Source organism: Rattus norvegicus, chromosome 9 (genome assembly GCF_036323735.1).
Source record: "Rattus norvegicus strain BN/NHsdMcwi chromosome 9, GRCr8, whole genome shotgun sequence".
Classification (NCBI taxonomy): domain Eukaryota; kingdom Metazoa; phylum Chordata; class Mammalia; order Rodentia; family Muridae; genus Rattus; species Rattus norvegicus.
The window spans coordinates 75,020,097-75,035,894 of record NC_086027.1 but is presented as its reverse complement, the minus strand read 5'-3'; the positions used below and the strand labels follow the sequence as shown (position 1 = coordinate 75,035,894).

The following is a 15,798-nucleotide window of genomic DNA, read 5'->3' as shown; positions in this document are numbered from 1 at the left end:
AAAGTCTGTAAAGAATTTTGTGTGAATTTTGATGGGTATTGTTTTGGAACTGTGGATTGCTTTGGTAAAATGGTTAGTTTTAATATGTTAATCCTAATGATCCATGAGCATAGGAGATCTTTCCATTTTCTGATATCTTCTTCAGTTTCTTTCAAGTTCTTATGACAGAACTTCAAATATTTGAAGTTGTTGTCCTACAGATCTTTCAGGTACTTAGTTAATTACCCCACAATATTTTATATTACGGATGGCTATGGTAAAAGGTGTTATTTCCCTGATTTCTTTCTCAATGCATTTGTCATTTGTATATAGGAAGGCTATTGAGTTTTTATTTAGTTAATTTTGTATCCAGCCACTTTGCTGAAGGTGGTTTTTATCAGTTGTAGAAGTTCTCTGGTAGAATTTTTGAGGTCATTAATGTATATTATCATATCATCCATGAGTAATGTTGTAGTAAATATTTACCTTCACTTAGGGGTTTCTGTCCTTTAATCTTTCAGTTCTCAGATAAAAGACACACAACCTTTATATGATTTATATAATAAGCTTTAATCAGCAGTAGATCTGGGTAGATAAATATGCTATTAGCATCTACTTCCTCATCAACATTCTTGTTATAAATTGCCATCTTACATCTGGGCAGCATTTAATTCCAATTGGCTAGCCCTCACAGCTACATTTTCATGATTTACCTACCCCCATGGCAGCTTCCTCCTCTCTCTACCTTCTTCTCTCCCCTTATGGTCTCTCCCTAAACCCCAAGCTCAGAAACTCAAAGCCCACCTATCTCAATTCCTTAATTGTCTTGTTGTTTGTGGTACAAACGTTGGGGTCCAGCTGTCATCCCATGTTCTCTGTTTTTTACCTCTCAGGGTGTCTAGATGCTGCTGCACATCAGGCTAAAGGGTGAAGCAGAGCCTAGAACAGGTGAGGTCTGCAGAATCTGGGAGTGAATGCTAAGGACAGGAGGGTGGGAGGCTTCTCCTAGGATCTTAATGAAATAGCTCACTGAGATAATCTCACCTTGTGCAGTGGCTTGTAGACATATACTTTATTCAAGGTGATATATATATATATATATATATATATATATATATATATATATATATATATATATACATGCCTAGTAGAGTGGGAAGTGATTTTTCTTTCGGTAAAGTTCCATTGGCTAAGGCTTAATGTACTAGACATACCTCATTTTCATGGAATTTGAACCTGCAATTTCGTGACATTTCCCAGGTAGGGTGTGGGTTGGACTTCCCAGTACTGATTGATGTTGATTGTAGGTGTCCCTGTAGAGAGAGAAGCTCATCAAGATGCTAATTCTTCATTTTCTGAAGGAGCAGAGGATTTCAGCCTTCTTGGAAAATGCTGATACCCAGCTAGCTCACTCCAGTTACTTTATCCAAACATTACACAAGGTTAATTGGGACTGGGAAATGTTCCAGCCACCAAAGTTATCGTGTTCTTGCTACCCACAAGAACAGACAACCCATACAAATCTCAATCCATTTTGACCATAGCTAGCCATAATCCAAAGTAAGATCTCCAGGTTTGTCAGTAGTGTTGTGGGACCAAGGTTGGTGTAGTTGCACACTCTCATGTACCACCAAGTAGAGATTCTCTAGAGAGAAAACATTTCTTCAAGGTTCAATCAATCTCAAAGCAATTTCTCAGCATCCACTGATTGGCCCAAATATAGCAAAGGTCTTGCTGAAACATTTCACTTAAAGCCAGGCATAAAGCTTTACATTTCACTTGGAGCCACTCATAAAGGCTTTACTATACATATTACTATACCCCAAATCAGGGGTAGTAGAGGAAGGCCTCCTAAGAAAAAGGAATCCTCCATTTTGCATGGAAAGCCTTATTAGTGAGGTGCAATAGTTCTAGCTAGAACTTTAATACATGTAATGACAAACTTGTCTTATTTCTGATTTTAATGGAATTGCTTTGAGTTTTTCTATGTTTAATTTGATGTTGGCTATAAGCTTGCTGTACATTTCCTCTATTATATTTAGGTATGTCCCTTGTATTTCTGATCTCTTCATGACTGTTATTGTGATGGAGTGTTAGATTTTGTCAAAAGCTTTTCAGCATCTAATGAGATGATCATGGGGCTTCTTTGTTTTTTTTAGTTTGATTGTATGGTGTATTACATAGACAGATTTTCATATGTTGAATCATCCCTGCATCTCTGGGATGAAGCCTACTTGACTATGGTGGATGATATTTTCGATGTGTTCTTTGATTAATTTTCAAGTACTTTTTTGAGTATGTTTACATCGGTATTCATGAGGAAAATTGATCTTTAATTTTCTTAGTTGTATCTTTGTGTGCTTTGGATATCAGGGTGACTATGGTCTCATAAAATGAATTTGGCAATGTTCCTTCTGTTTCTGTTTTGTGGAATAATTTGAAAAGTAAAACAATGAGCTCTTCTTTCGAAGTCTGGTAGAATTCTGCACTAAAACTGGCCCTGAGTTTTTATTTGGTTGGGGAACTTTTAATGACTGCTTCTGTTTCTTTGGAGATTATGTGCCTATTTAAATTTTATATGATCTAGATTTATCTCTAGTAAGTGGGATCTACCAAGAACTTTGTCCATTGCATTTAGAATTTCCAATTTGTGAAGTAAAAGTTTTTGAAGTAAGGCTTAATGATTCTTTGAATTACCTGGGTGTCTGCCCCCATTTTGTAATTTTGGTTGTGAGCCTAGCCTTTAACGGCTGAGCCATCTCTCCAGCCCCCCCATTTTGTATCTGATTTTGTTAATTTGAATGTTTTCTGTTTGACTTTCAGTTTGAATAAGAGTTTATCTATTTTGTTGATTTTTTCAAAGAACCAACACTTGGTTTCATTGATTCTTTATATTGTTCTATTTGTTTCTATTTTAATGATTTCATCTCTCAGTTTGATTATTTTCTGACATCTCTCACTCTTGGGTGTATTTGCTTCCTTTTATTCTAGAGCTTTCAGATGTGCTCTTAAGTCACTGCTATGACATCTCTCTAATTTCTTTAATAGGTACTTAGTGCTATGAACTTTCCTCAGCACTATTTTTATTGTGTCACATAAGTTTGGGCATGTTGTGCATTCCTTTTCATTGGATTCTAGGAAGTTTTAATTTCTTTCTTTATTTTTGTTTTATTCAGTGGTCTTTCAGTAGAAAGTTGATCAGTTTCCATGAGACTGTAGGCTTTTTGTTGTTTCTTTTGTTCTTGAAATCTAGTTTTAATTCCTGATGGTCTGATAGTAGGTGGTTATTTCAATTTTCTTATATCTATTGAGACTTGCTTTGTGATTGAATATTTGGAAGTCTTAGAGAAAGTTCCATGATGTGCTAAGAAAAAGGTATCTTCCTTTATGTTTTGGCGAAATGTTCTATAGATGTCTGTTGTGTCGTTTGATTGATGATGTCTGTTAGTTCCATTATTTATCTGTTTAGTTTTTGTCAGGATGACCTGTTTGTTAGTGGAAGTGGGGTATTGATGTCTCCCATGATTAATGTGTGAGGTACAATCTGTGAGGTACAATGTGTGATTTAAGTTTAGTAATGTTTCTTTTACAAATGTGGGTACCCTTGTGTTTAGGGTATAGATATTCAAACTTGAGATGTCATCTTGGTGGATTTTTCTTTGATGAGTGTGAAGTGTCCTTCCCCATTTCTTTTGATAAATTTTGGTTAGAAGTTATTTTCTTAGATATTAGAAGCTAGCTACACCAGCTTGCTTCTTGGGTCCATTCACTTGGGATGTCTTTTTCTAATGCATTATGCTGCAGTTACGTCTACCTCTGATGTTGATATATGTTCCTTGTACTCAGTAAAAGATGAAACCTATATTCACATCCATTTCGTTATGCTATGTCTTTTTACTGACTAATTAAGTGTATTGATATTGAGAGTATTTTTTCACCAATGATTATTAATCTATTAATTCCTGTTGCCTTGTTGTTAGTGGTAGCGGTGGTAGTGGGGTGGTGGTGGTGGTTGGGGTGTGTGTGTGTGTGTGTGTGTGTGTGTGTGTGTGTGCGCCTTCTTTTGGTTTTGCTGCTGTAATATTATTTATTTTTTGTGTTTTCATATGTTTAGTATGAGAACCTCCTTGGTATCAACCTCCTCGGGTTGATTTTTTTCTTCTAGTACTTTCTTTAGGGATGGATTCGTGGATAGATATTGCTTTCATTTGACTTTGACATGGTATATTCTGTTTTCTCCATCTATGGAAATTGAAAGTTTTGTTTGCTATAGTAGTCTGGGCTGGCATCTCTTGTCTCTTAGAGTCTGCAAGAGATCTATCCAGGACCTTCTGGCTTTTAGAGTCTCAACTGAGAAGTTGGGTATAATTCTTTTTTTTTTTTTTTTTTTTTTTTTGGTTCTTTTTTTTCGGAGCTGGGGACCGAACCCAGGGCCTTGCGCTTCCTAGGCAAGCGCTCTACCACTGAGCTAAATCCCCAGCCCCGTATAATTCTAATAAATCTGCCTTTATATGTTACTTGGGCTGTTTCCCTTATAGCTTTTAATATTCTGCCTTTGTCCTCTATGTTTAATGTTTTTATTACTATGTGTTGGGAGGATTTTGTTTTCTGGTCCAATCTATTTTGTGTTCTGTAAGCTTCTTGTATGTTTATAAGCATAGCTTTCTTAATGTTAAATAATTTTTGTATGATTTTGTTAATAATATTCTCTGGCTATTTGAGCTGGAACTCGTCTTCTATTTTCATTATCTTAGGTTTGGCTTTGTCATAGTGTTCCAGATTTCCTGGATATTTTGGAAGTTTTTTAGATTTAACATTTTATTTGACTGATGTATCAATTTCTTCTATTGCTATCTTCAGTGCCTGAGATTCTTTCTTCCATCTCTAATATTCTGTTGGTGATGCCTGAGTCTGTACTTCCTGTTTGCTTACTTAGGTTTTCAATCTTCAGGATTCCCTCAGATTTCTTTTTATTGCTTCTATTTCCATTTTCAGTTCTTCAATGATTTTATTAATTTCCTTCATTTCTTTGTTTTTTTTCTTGATTTTCTTTAAAGGATTTATTCAGTTCCTCCAATTGTCTGTGTTTTTCTGGATTTCCTGAAGGGATTTATTCTGTTCCCCTTTAAGGACTTCTGTCTTCATAAAATTGGTTTTAAGTCATTTTCTTATGCTTCTGCTTTATTTGGAATATTCAGGGATTGCTGTAGTAGAATAGCTGGGTTCTGGCTAGGCCATGTTGCCCTGGCTTTGTTGACGTTGTTCTTACACTAGCATCTAGGCATCTGGGTTTGGGTTGAATGTAAGTCTGGGTACAAGTTTCTGAGTTTGTCTTTGTTGGATGGGTGTGTTTTGTTTCTGAGTTTCTGTTTCATCTTTGTTCTGCTGGTCTTTTGGTTTTTATTTCTGGTGACCAGTGTCACCTCTGGTAAAACAGGAAGTCTTTTTAGGAGTTGAGGTTGGACTTCTGGCAGCTAACATAGACCTTCAGCAGAAGGTCTCTGTTCTTTTAACTGGCACAGCCTACACTTGAGCAGTGGATATTTCCTAGTGGTGGGAATAGGCACAGAATGTCAAGGGTGGGTGATGAAGTAGAAGCAGTATCTAGTGGGTGGGTCTTTGGGATCTAAACTAAAGGAATAAGAGGGATCCTAGGGCAGGTAAAACATTTACCAATCAGACATTGTCTTTAGAATTTGTCTCATGATGAAAGAAACTCTTGAAGAGTGATCTATCCTCATTTTTTGGTTACATTTTACAGTTTTTTCCTTTTCTCCCTACTTCATAGTACACCTGTCCATACTACTTACATAATTCCTCCCCTTTTACTAGGACTGCCACCTTCAAAAGACTAATATCATTCCAGCAATCTATGACCACTCTTCTATGAAATAAGGGATGCGAAGCTAAAACAACTCATTGATTTTTATTTTAATAAAATTAATAATTTAAATCCTACCTAGAAATATGTTCCAACAAACATATATACACTTGGTATCTACTAGCTTTTTATTGTTTTATGAATTAGCTAATTAAAAAAAAGCAATAACAACTCTCTAAGGATATATTACTCTCCTTCTCTTCTAAACAAAGCTGCAAAGATGTTCTTTAGAATGCAGAAAACCCATTTAATTGTATGTACAATATATTTCCAAGCCTATTAGTCTTGAAGCATCTCTTATGAGTATGCCTATGGTTACATCTGTGTAGGATGAGCAAAAGAAAATAATGCCACCAATTTCAATAGAGTGTTCTCAGCAGAATGTCTTGATGGTTGTATGCTATTGTAAATGGAGAAGGCAAACCCCAGGGTATGAATTCTGAGGGAAAGTGGGTCTCTTATCTATTTTGACCAGTGTGCCCTTTTGGGCTGCAGGCACGGTGGCAGGGGTAGGTAGTGGGTATAGGGTATGCCCAAGTCAGTATTGAATACTTTGTTTTAAATGCAGAGATCAGGCACAGGATTTTTTCCAGATTACATTAAGTGGTTGTGTTTATAAATTTCCCCCTTGGTTTCTCTTAAGATATCAGGAGATTTGAAAGGAAAATACACAAGTACATTGCAGCAGTCTGGAAGAATCTGAACCTTCAGAAGATCTGCCAGGTAAACAAGACATCAGGTCCATGTGAAAGAGCAGCGTGAAGACTGCTGTGTACAAAATCCTCCCAGTTCAGAGTGTACTCCAACCTGAACATGGTCCTCTAAAATAGTCACATTATAATTCAAAAGGGTGAAAATCACACAGCTACCTGCCATCATGCTCACTTTAGTAGTGCCTGTGTCAGACAAGTGTCCGTGTGGGTGTTGATTCTGACGAACCTTGGAATTGATGCTGTTTCCTTGACTTTCTTGTCCACAGAATCCCCAAGACAGTTCCTAGACGTTTTGTGTTTTTAACACTACTGGATGCTGTGTTTAACATATGCTAAGGGTGAGAAATATTTGACAGACCCTTCCAGAGATTATTCTGTGTAACTGCTTTGTTATTCAATATCAGTAGATATGAATCAGAAGCTTTCAGCCCTGTGGTCAAAACTTGAAGCTCCGTAAATAAATTCTTATCGCTTGTAAGGAATAATAAATAGCTTATGCAACAAAGGACCATTCATATTCTCCAGACTTCCTGAGCTCTCAGGAAGATGAAAGGTTTGCAGGACTCTAAACAAGAAAAATAGGACATAGATACAAGGTAGTGAAGCATCTTTGCTAGTGTTTATTGAGCAGGAAGCTTACACTTCCACAGTTGTAGTATTTCTCTTTTAAGTCTATCTTTAACACAATTCAAGCTTGACAAGTCTGAAGTGTTTCTCCTGAGATCAATGTATTATCATTTTGATATGACCATGGAGGAACTAAATTAAACGTTCAAACTCACGGAAGTCTCTTGTAACCACAGAATAAAAGACTGAACTTTTGTTTGGTTGTTATTTTGCAACAAACGTGATAATTATTTTATTGAAGAAGTAATTATAGGATATTAAAGCAAATAGAATTATGTCTGTATGACACAAACACTCTGGGTATTCTGGCAATGCAGATGCATTGAAAGTTGATGCTAAAATAAAAAAAGATGCTGTGGGACTCCTACAGTGAGGAACAATTCTACCCTCCCTCTTTTAACAAGTGTTATTATTAAGAACTGTGCTTTGATTTGTGGAAGTTCCACTCATTGCATTTTTGTTCTGGGTGCCATAACTTACACAAGATTATCTGTAGTACATCAGACAGTCATGATGTTCTTGCAGTTTGTATAAGATAACAGAAAAAAAAAACAATTCTTGTATGTGCCTTCTCACAAGAATCCATACCTCTTTTTCTCAAATAGTTAAGAGCATTGATAGCAATTTTGAATTATTGTTTCTAAATAGTATGCATTTTATTGTGTGATTTTGTGTTTAGCAATGGCATATAGCTTTATTAAGATTCAACTTAGTTGTTTATATTATGATACACTCTGTTTCTACTTAGAAATTCTATTAATCTAATATCTACCTGCCTCCTAACGAGAGAAACAAAAATCCATTTAATGTGTCCAACCATAAAGAAAGTTTTACAAGGGCATAGAACTATCAATAATTTTAAATTCACCTTGTGTTTTTAATATCAAACTTTATCATATTTATAATAGTTCTTGAGATACATGTTCTTTTTCTTTTGTCTTCTTAGTAGAAATTTTACTTTTCTTACACATCACAAGATTTGTGGATAAAGCATTAGTAGTGCAAAGAAAGTTGGTAGTAAACATGAATATACTTAATATAAATCTTGTTACTACAACAAAAAAGCTGAAGAACCAAAGAAGCAAGGAAACCTGAGAATGTTTGTGCTAAATGTGAAGCACATAATGACATTCAACACTGTATGTTCTCATGTGTAATCAAACTACTGCCTGTGTCATAAGGATTATGTAGATTTCAGGTTGAAGGTCAAGACATTTTCTTTTCTTGTATTGTTTCTTTCTCTTCCTTCCTTTCTCTCTCTCTCTCTCTCTCTCTCTCTCTCTCTTTCTCTCTTTCTTTCTTTCTTTCTTTCTTTCTTTCTTTCTTTCTTTCTTTCTTTCTTTCTTTCAGACTGCTAGGAAAGTAAACCCAGAACGCCAACCTAAGGCCCTTCTAGCATTTGCTGAAACTCATAATCCTAATCCTTATCTTAATCTATCCTTGATGTTATAGATTCTCTCTCTATTCATACTGTACCAGTGCAATTATTTTGTGATACTTTCCAATACTGGAATTTTATTACTCTTCATGTTTCATCAATTTGAAAGTCTTAAACTTTTAAACTATACAATTGTGGAAGTAAAAACGTCACCTTAATAATTCTAAATATAAATTTTCCTGCCAACTCTCAGTCCATAACACCTGTGAATGCTGAGCCATGCAAACCTACAGATCCTAAAACATACAGATCTACTGATCTGGTACAATAGAACCAAAGGTTACCCATCAGAGTCCTGTCACACCAGGGCTGTCAAGGTCAAATTCCCTTCCAATATCTACTACAGCACAAACATCTAGGGACTAAAACCATCCAGGTGGCTAAAGACCCTTGAAAGAACACAATCAACAGAAGCAAGGGCAATATAACACTTTTGGAGCATGACTACCCTACCATAGCAAGCTGTGAATATCCTAACACATCTGAAGCACAGGAAAATGGCCTTAAATTCGAACTTATAAAGATGATAGAGGCCTTTAAATAGAAAATGAGTAAATCCCTTAAAGAAATACAGGAAAATTAAATCAAACACATTGAGGTCTTTAAAGATGGAACAAATAAATACCTTAAAGGCATACGGGAAATACAATCAAACAGGCAAAGAGATCAATAAAAGTGTGGAAGACTTTCAAGTATAAATAGAAGCAATAAAGAAAACACAAACTGAGGTAATCCTATGGATGGAAAGCCTAGGGAAGTGAACAGGAAAAACAGATGCAAGCATCACCAAGAGAATACAGGAGATGGAAAAGAGAATCTCAGGCATAGAAGGTACGATAGAAGAAATTGATGCATCAGGCAAGAAAAATGTTAAATCTAAAAAATTCCTGACACAAAACTTCAGGGAATCTAGCATATTATGAAAAAATGTAAATATAATAGGAATAGAAGAAGGGGAGGAATCCCAGCTTCAAGGCCTAGAAAATTATTTTCAGCAAAACTAAAAAGGAAAACTTTCCCAACCTAAAGAAAGAGATGCCTATAAACATACAAGAAGCTTATAGAACACCAACCATATTGGAACAGAAAAGAAAATCCTCTTGCCACAAAATAATCAAATCGTGAGATGAACAGAACCAAAAAAGAATATTAAAAGCAGCAAGGGAAAAGGCCAGATAATGTACAAAGGCAGACCTATCAGAATTACACCTGATTTCTCAACAGAGACTCAAAACTCTAGAAGGGCCTAGATATCTTGTGACCTCTAAATAAAAAAGAAATCACAAATGCTAACCTAGGCTACTATACCCTGCAAAACTCTCAATCACCATAGGAGAAAATAAGATATTTCAAAAACAAATCCAAATTCAAACACCATCCATCCACAAATCCAGTCCTACAGAAAATACTAGAAGACAACTGTAACCCAAGGAGAATAACTGCATTCAAGAAAATACAGGAAATAAGTAATTCCATACCAGCAAAAACAAAAGAAGCACACACACACACACACACACACACACACACACACACACTATCACAAATAACACCAAATTAACAGGAAATAGCAATCATTGGTCATTAACATCACTCTGAAAGACCCCCAGAGAGGACCTTTCCCTCAGGAGGAGTCCCAAGCGCCCAATGACCAAGCTGAGTCCACTCGGATGCAATCAGCAAGAGGGTTTATTGGAAAACACAGGTACCTGCGGGCACACAGTCTCTTCGGAGGACTTGCGCGCCCAGCAGCTCCAGCATGGGGCTTTTATAGGGATTGGGGAAGCAGAAGCGGGCGTACAGAAGCAGATGCACAGTTACAGGGATTGGTGGATTCAAACGAGGCACATAGACATGTTCACATATGATTGGCTATTTCACATGATGAGGTAATAAGGTATAGCTACACACATTGGCAGGTTTGGGGCGTCCTGGATGTCGGGGGCTGGGGGCTTATCTCTTCCTGCCAGGTGGCCTGTGAGTCAGATCCGGTACTCCTGGTCTGTTCTGTGTTCCTTTCCTTTTATGGTCTGTTAGTTCTAGCGGCAGGGCAGGGCTGCCTGGGCTTGCTTTTCACAGTGTTTAGTCCTGAGTCTGAATTTAAAACTTATTCTTTTAACTTCATATTTTTAAACCTCAAATCTGTATAATTTTCCTTTCAACTCAATATCAATGGGCTCAATTCCCCAATAAAAAGACACAGGCTAACAGAATAGATGTGAAAACAGAATCCATCGTTCTGCTATATACAAGAAACACACCTAAGCAATAAAGATAGACATTACATCAGAGTAAAAGTCTGGAAAAAAGTTTTCTAAGCAAATGGACCCAAGAACAAAGCTGGGGTAGCCATTTTAATATCTAATAAAATATACTTTCAACCAAAATTAATCAAAACATGCAAGGAAGGACACTTCATATGCATCAAAGGATACGTCTCCCAAGATGATATCTCAGTTTCTGAACATCCATGCCCCAAACACAAGAGCATATTGAACCCCACAAATTAATAGTTGGAGACTTCAACACTCCACTCTCACCAATTGATGACTCACCCAAACAAAAGTTAAACAGAGAAATAATGAAACTAACGGACATTATGAATCAACTGGACCTTACAGACATCTATAGAATAATTCACCCAAACATAAAAGGATGTACATTCTCAGCACTTTATGGATCCTTTTGCAAAATTGACCATATTGTTGGTCCAAGAACAAGGATCAACAGATACAAGAAAATTGAAATAACACCTGTATCTTATTAGACCACCATGGATTAAAGCTGGACTTCAATAACAACAGAAATACAAGAAAGCCTACACACTCCTGGAAATTGAACAACTCTCTACTCAATGATTTCTGAATCAGGGAAGAAGTAAAAAGGAAATTAAAGACTTTCCAGAATTCAATAAGATTAAAGGCACAACATACCTAAATTTATGATACACAATGAAAGCAGTACTAAGAGGAAAGTTCATAGCCCTAAGAGCCTCCGAAGTTCTCCTACCAACAATTTAAAAGAACACATGTGAGCTCTAGATTAAAAAGAAAAAAGAAGCAAGCATACCAAAGAGGAATAGAAAGCAGGAAATAATGAAAATTGGGGTTGAAATCAATCAGTGAGAGACAAAGAAAACAAAGAATCAATGAAACCAAGAACTGATTTTTGCTTGTTTGTTTGTTTTGCTTTTTTGAGAAAATCAACAAGATAGAAAAACCCTTAGCAGTCACTTGTAGTGCCATATTGGATTTGGGCCTGGCTGCTTTGCAACTGCATGGCCACAGTTAAGAAGTCATGGAATTGTTGGACAGAGGCCTCTCCCATGTATTTACAGCACAGGAAGAAAAGACCAAGTAGTAACACCCAATATCTCCACTGCATGACCTCTGCTGAGCCCGGCTGATGCATGTGGAACTGACACACCTGGACCACACCTGGGTGGTGGTCAACTTACTTCTGCCTTTTACTTCCTCAGCCTTTATCCTGGAGATTTAGGCTGGTCTTCTCGGATTTCTCCCTAATTAATTCAGATCTTGAAGCCGGTCTTTTTTTGTTACCGAGCCAGGTAGTCACGAGCCAGGGTTTCCCACTGTGCTTCCCAGATATTACCTGGGGAACTTGGGTATATAAGTGGTGAATAAAGCTACAGGACTCTCTCTCTTCCTCTCCTGGCTTGACATGAATAACCTGTGTGTGTGTGCTTCTTTCATCCCGTAGGCTTTCGCCCAATTCTCGTACCAGGTCGGTGCTGGCGCCGACAGTCACTGATGCATCGTGAATCTTGGGGAACGGAAAGGCAATGGCAGAGGGGCTGGGATGAATAGAGGTGGCTTCTGGCTTCTTCCCTAGTTGGTGATTCAGGTGAGGAACCTCTCGTTATAGTGAGGCAGTGACCAGCGGACGCTCTTTTCCTTCCTGGAAGAAATTGAGGAGCTACGCTCTACCTCCCAGACAATATACCTCCTGCCTTTTTCTCCAAAGTATGTTATATTAAGTTTCATGACCCATCAAGCATTGGTGTGGCCCAGCATCTTTCTAACACGGTTTTTATTGACAAAACTCTGATTGTAGTTCCTTGTGCAGAAGGTAAAATCGCAGAAGAAGCCAAATCCCTTTCTTTACCGACTCTTGCTCCAGCCATGACAAGCCTGGTGCCTGGTACCTGGTGCCTGATACAGGTTGCTTCTGAAAGAGCGTACCCCAAAACAGGGAGCCGCGTCTCTCGCTCCGATCGCAGGGTGGGGTGCCCCCAGGAATCACGAGGAGCCATTCTTGATGTAACAGCAAGAGGTAGCTTTATTAACGGGATCCCGGGTCTTAGCGGGATCCCGGGTCGACACGTATCTCACACAGGAGACAGAGGAATCGACCCCGAGCTTCCAAACTCGGGGGTTTTTATAGGGGAGGTAAGGGGCATTCGCGCGGTTACACATGATTGGTCAATTCAAATGGTGCACAGTACTTTCGGCGCGAAATTACATCAGCAAGGAGTATGTGTTATCTAGCAGCTCAGCAGGCAGGTAGGGTGGCTCATCTCACTCAGGGGGGTGAAGGAAGGGGAGGGTGTCCTTGGGGAAGGAAGGATGGTCAGTGTCCTTGGGACTGATAGCTGGTTTGGCAAGTCCTATCTCTGGCTCTCCCTCAGGCACGTCGGCCCTGCACATTGGACTCTGACAATGAGCAACCTTTATGAAACTCTAGTTCTGCACATTCGGGCTCTGACAATGAGTAACCTTTATGAAACTCTAGTTCTACACTTCCCACACCAGCCTCCAATCTCCTGACTGCAATGAGTAGTCTTGGTGTTTCACTCAGCAATATGGGAGCCATACCGAAAGCAGCACTGGACCCAAATATTACACTTGGAGAGATACCACAGCCACCACTTACCGGAAATGTGGATCCTTCCCGAACTGATGAAATTAGGAGAACAATTCATGTTGGAAATTTGAATTCACAGACAATGTCAGCTGATCAAATACTTGAATTTTTTAAACAAGTTGGAGAAGTGAAGTTTTTTCCGATGGCAGATGATGAGACTCAGCCAACTCAATTCGCTTTTGTGGAATTTGCAGACCAAAATTCTGTACCAAGGGCCCTTGCTTTTAATGGAGTTACGTTTGGAGACAGGGGACTGAAAATAAATCACTCCCAGAATGCCATAGTAAAACCTCCTGAGATGGCTCCTCAGGCTGTAGTTAAAGAGTTAGAAGAAACAATGAAAAGAGTACGGGAGGGGAGGCTCAGTCATTTATCTCGGCAGCCATTGAACCAAAGTCTGGAAAGAGCAATGAAAGGAAAAGCAGGCAATCTCCTTCCCAGACTCGCTCAAAGTCCAGGTCTAGTTCAAAATCCCATTCTAGAAGGAAGAGATCACAGTCAAAGCACAGGAGTAGATCCCATAACAGGTCATGTTCAAGACAGAAAGATAGACGTAGATCCAAGAGGCCACATAAGAAACATTCTAAGTGTAGGGAGAGGCAGAAGTCAAGGAGCTGGTCGCAGTCACAGGAAAAGAGAAAAGATACCTGAGAAGGAACTAGTGAAGGAGAGAGAGAGGAAAAGGAAAGAGAGAGGAAAAGGAGCATGAAGAAGTCAAGAAGCAGGGTAAAGACAAAGATAAAGTCCGCTAGAAAGAAAAAGGACCATAAAAAGGAGCAAGACAAAGAGAAGGAGAAGGAACACGATAAAGTCCAGGAGCAGGGGAAAAGACAGATCCAAAGAGATAGATGAAAAAAGGAAGAAGTCTATTACACCACCCCAAAGTTACAATGCATCAAGATGATCTCATAGTATAAGTGGGGACAGGTGGAGGAGAAGGAGCAGGAGTTCTTTCAGAAGAGAGAGAGAGAGAGCGAGAGAGAGCGAGAGAGAGCGAGAGAGAGAGCGAGAGAGAGCGAGAGAGAGTGAGAGAGAGAGCGAGAGAGAGAGAGCGAGAGAGAGAGAGCGAGAGAGAGAGAGAGAGAGAGAGAGAGAGAGAGAGAGAGATCCACCTCCACAAAAAAGAATTCTAGTGACCAAGATAGGAAGGAGCAGGTGGAGAAGACTAACACCAGTTAAGGAGAAGGAGCACAGTAAAGAGGAAGATTCAACTGTGAGAAAAGATGTAGATGAGAAGGATTCTCCAAGGACTGAGGAAGAAAATAAAGGACAGCACAATGGGAATTGCCAAACACAAAGAGCACCTGTGCAGCAAGGCTGATGCTGTGTAGGCCTACCCGCCCTATCTCTCCTCCATGGTGGGATCAAACCCAAGGTATAACTGGAGAGAGAAACACATGGCAACTAAAGCTCTTCCAGCTGTGAGGGGACATTGCAGACATCCTGTTACTGAGCACGGACACCATGAAATGCCACATGTTACTCAAACTGACCATCTTCTGAAGTCTGCATTCCATGGTGGCCGCCACACTTGTCATGTGGTGGGTGCATCAGTGTTTGCCAGAAAAGCAGAGATCCGGAGGGGAACTCCCCACGAAGATGAGCAGTGGAGGCTCTTAAAAATGATGCTAGTTACTCAATTTTGCATTGTTTTATTTTTTTAAAATAAAATTTCAATATATACAGTTTGATGATGTGCTCGCAATTTGTACAAATATACATACACTCTTGTAAAGTGCAAAATATGTAAGAAGTTTTAACATTTACTTCACAGGGGTTACAGTGATTGTGGTAAATCCTCCCCATTGGGTTTCCTTTCGCCCACTGTTTTGGACATCAGTTTTTCTTTAAGAGAGTTTTACAGATTAACATCGCTTAAATAGGTGATTAAAAGCCAACGGACAGTGCATGGGACTGTTCTTCAGAAGACGAGCAGCTGTGTCGAATACTAACAACGTTTTCAGTGTTTAGAATCATTGTCTGCCATAAAAGGAACATTTCTTCTTAACCTCCTTAACATTTCTGAGCCCATAAGTAATACTGCAGCGTGTCTTGTCAGCTGTAGGCAGCAAAGATGCCCTCACAACAAGGAAACTGAGTTTTCAGACATGGACATTTTGAGCACAAGCTGAGGCTTTAGTGCCTTCTGTGGTTTGTCCTGTACTGTTTTCCAGGATTGTATATGTGCTAGTCATTCTTAACTAATATGGAATCTAGACGGAGGTATTCTACTCTCTCCCATTGGGAAGTGTGCAGGTGGTGTGTCAGAAGAACTTCTT

General features: G+C 38.7%; 1 pseudogene; it reads left to right on the top strand.

Moving 5' to 3' along the window:
- The window catches only part of Srek1-ps1 (splicing regulatory glutamic acid and lysine rich protein 1, pseudogene 1), a 61,286-nt pseudogene extending 46,436 nt beyond the window's left edge, over positions 1–14,850 (top strand).
- The last annotated feature ends 948 nt before the right edge of the window (positions 14,851–15,798 follow it).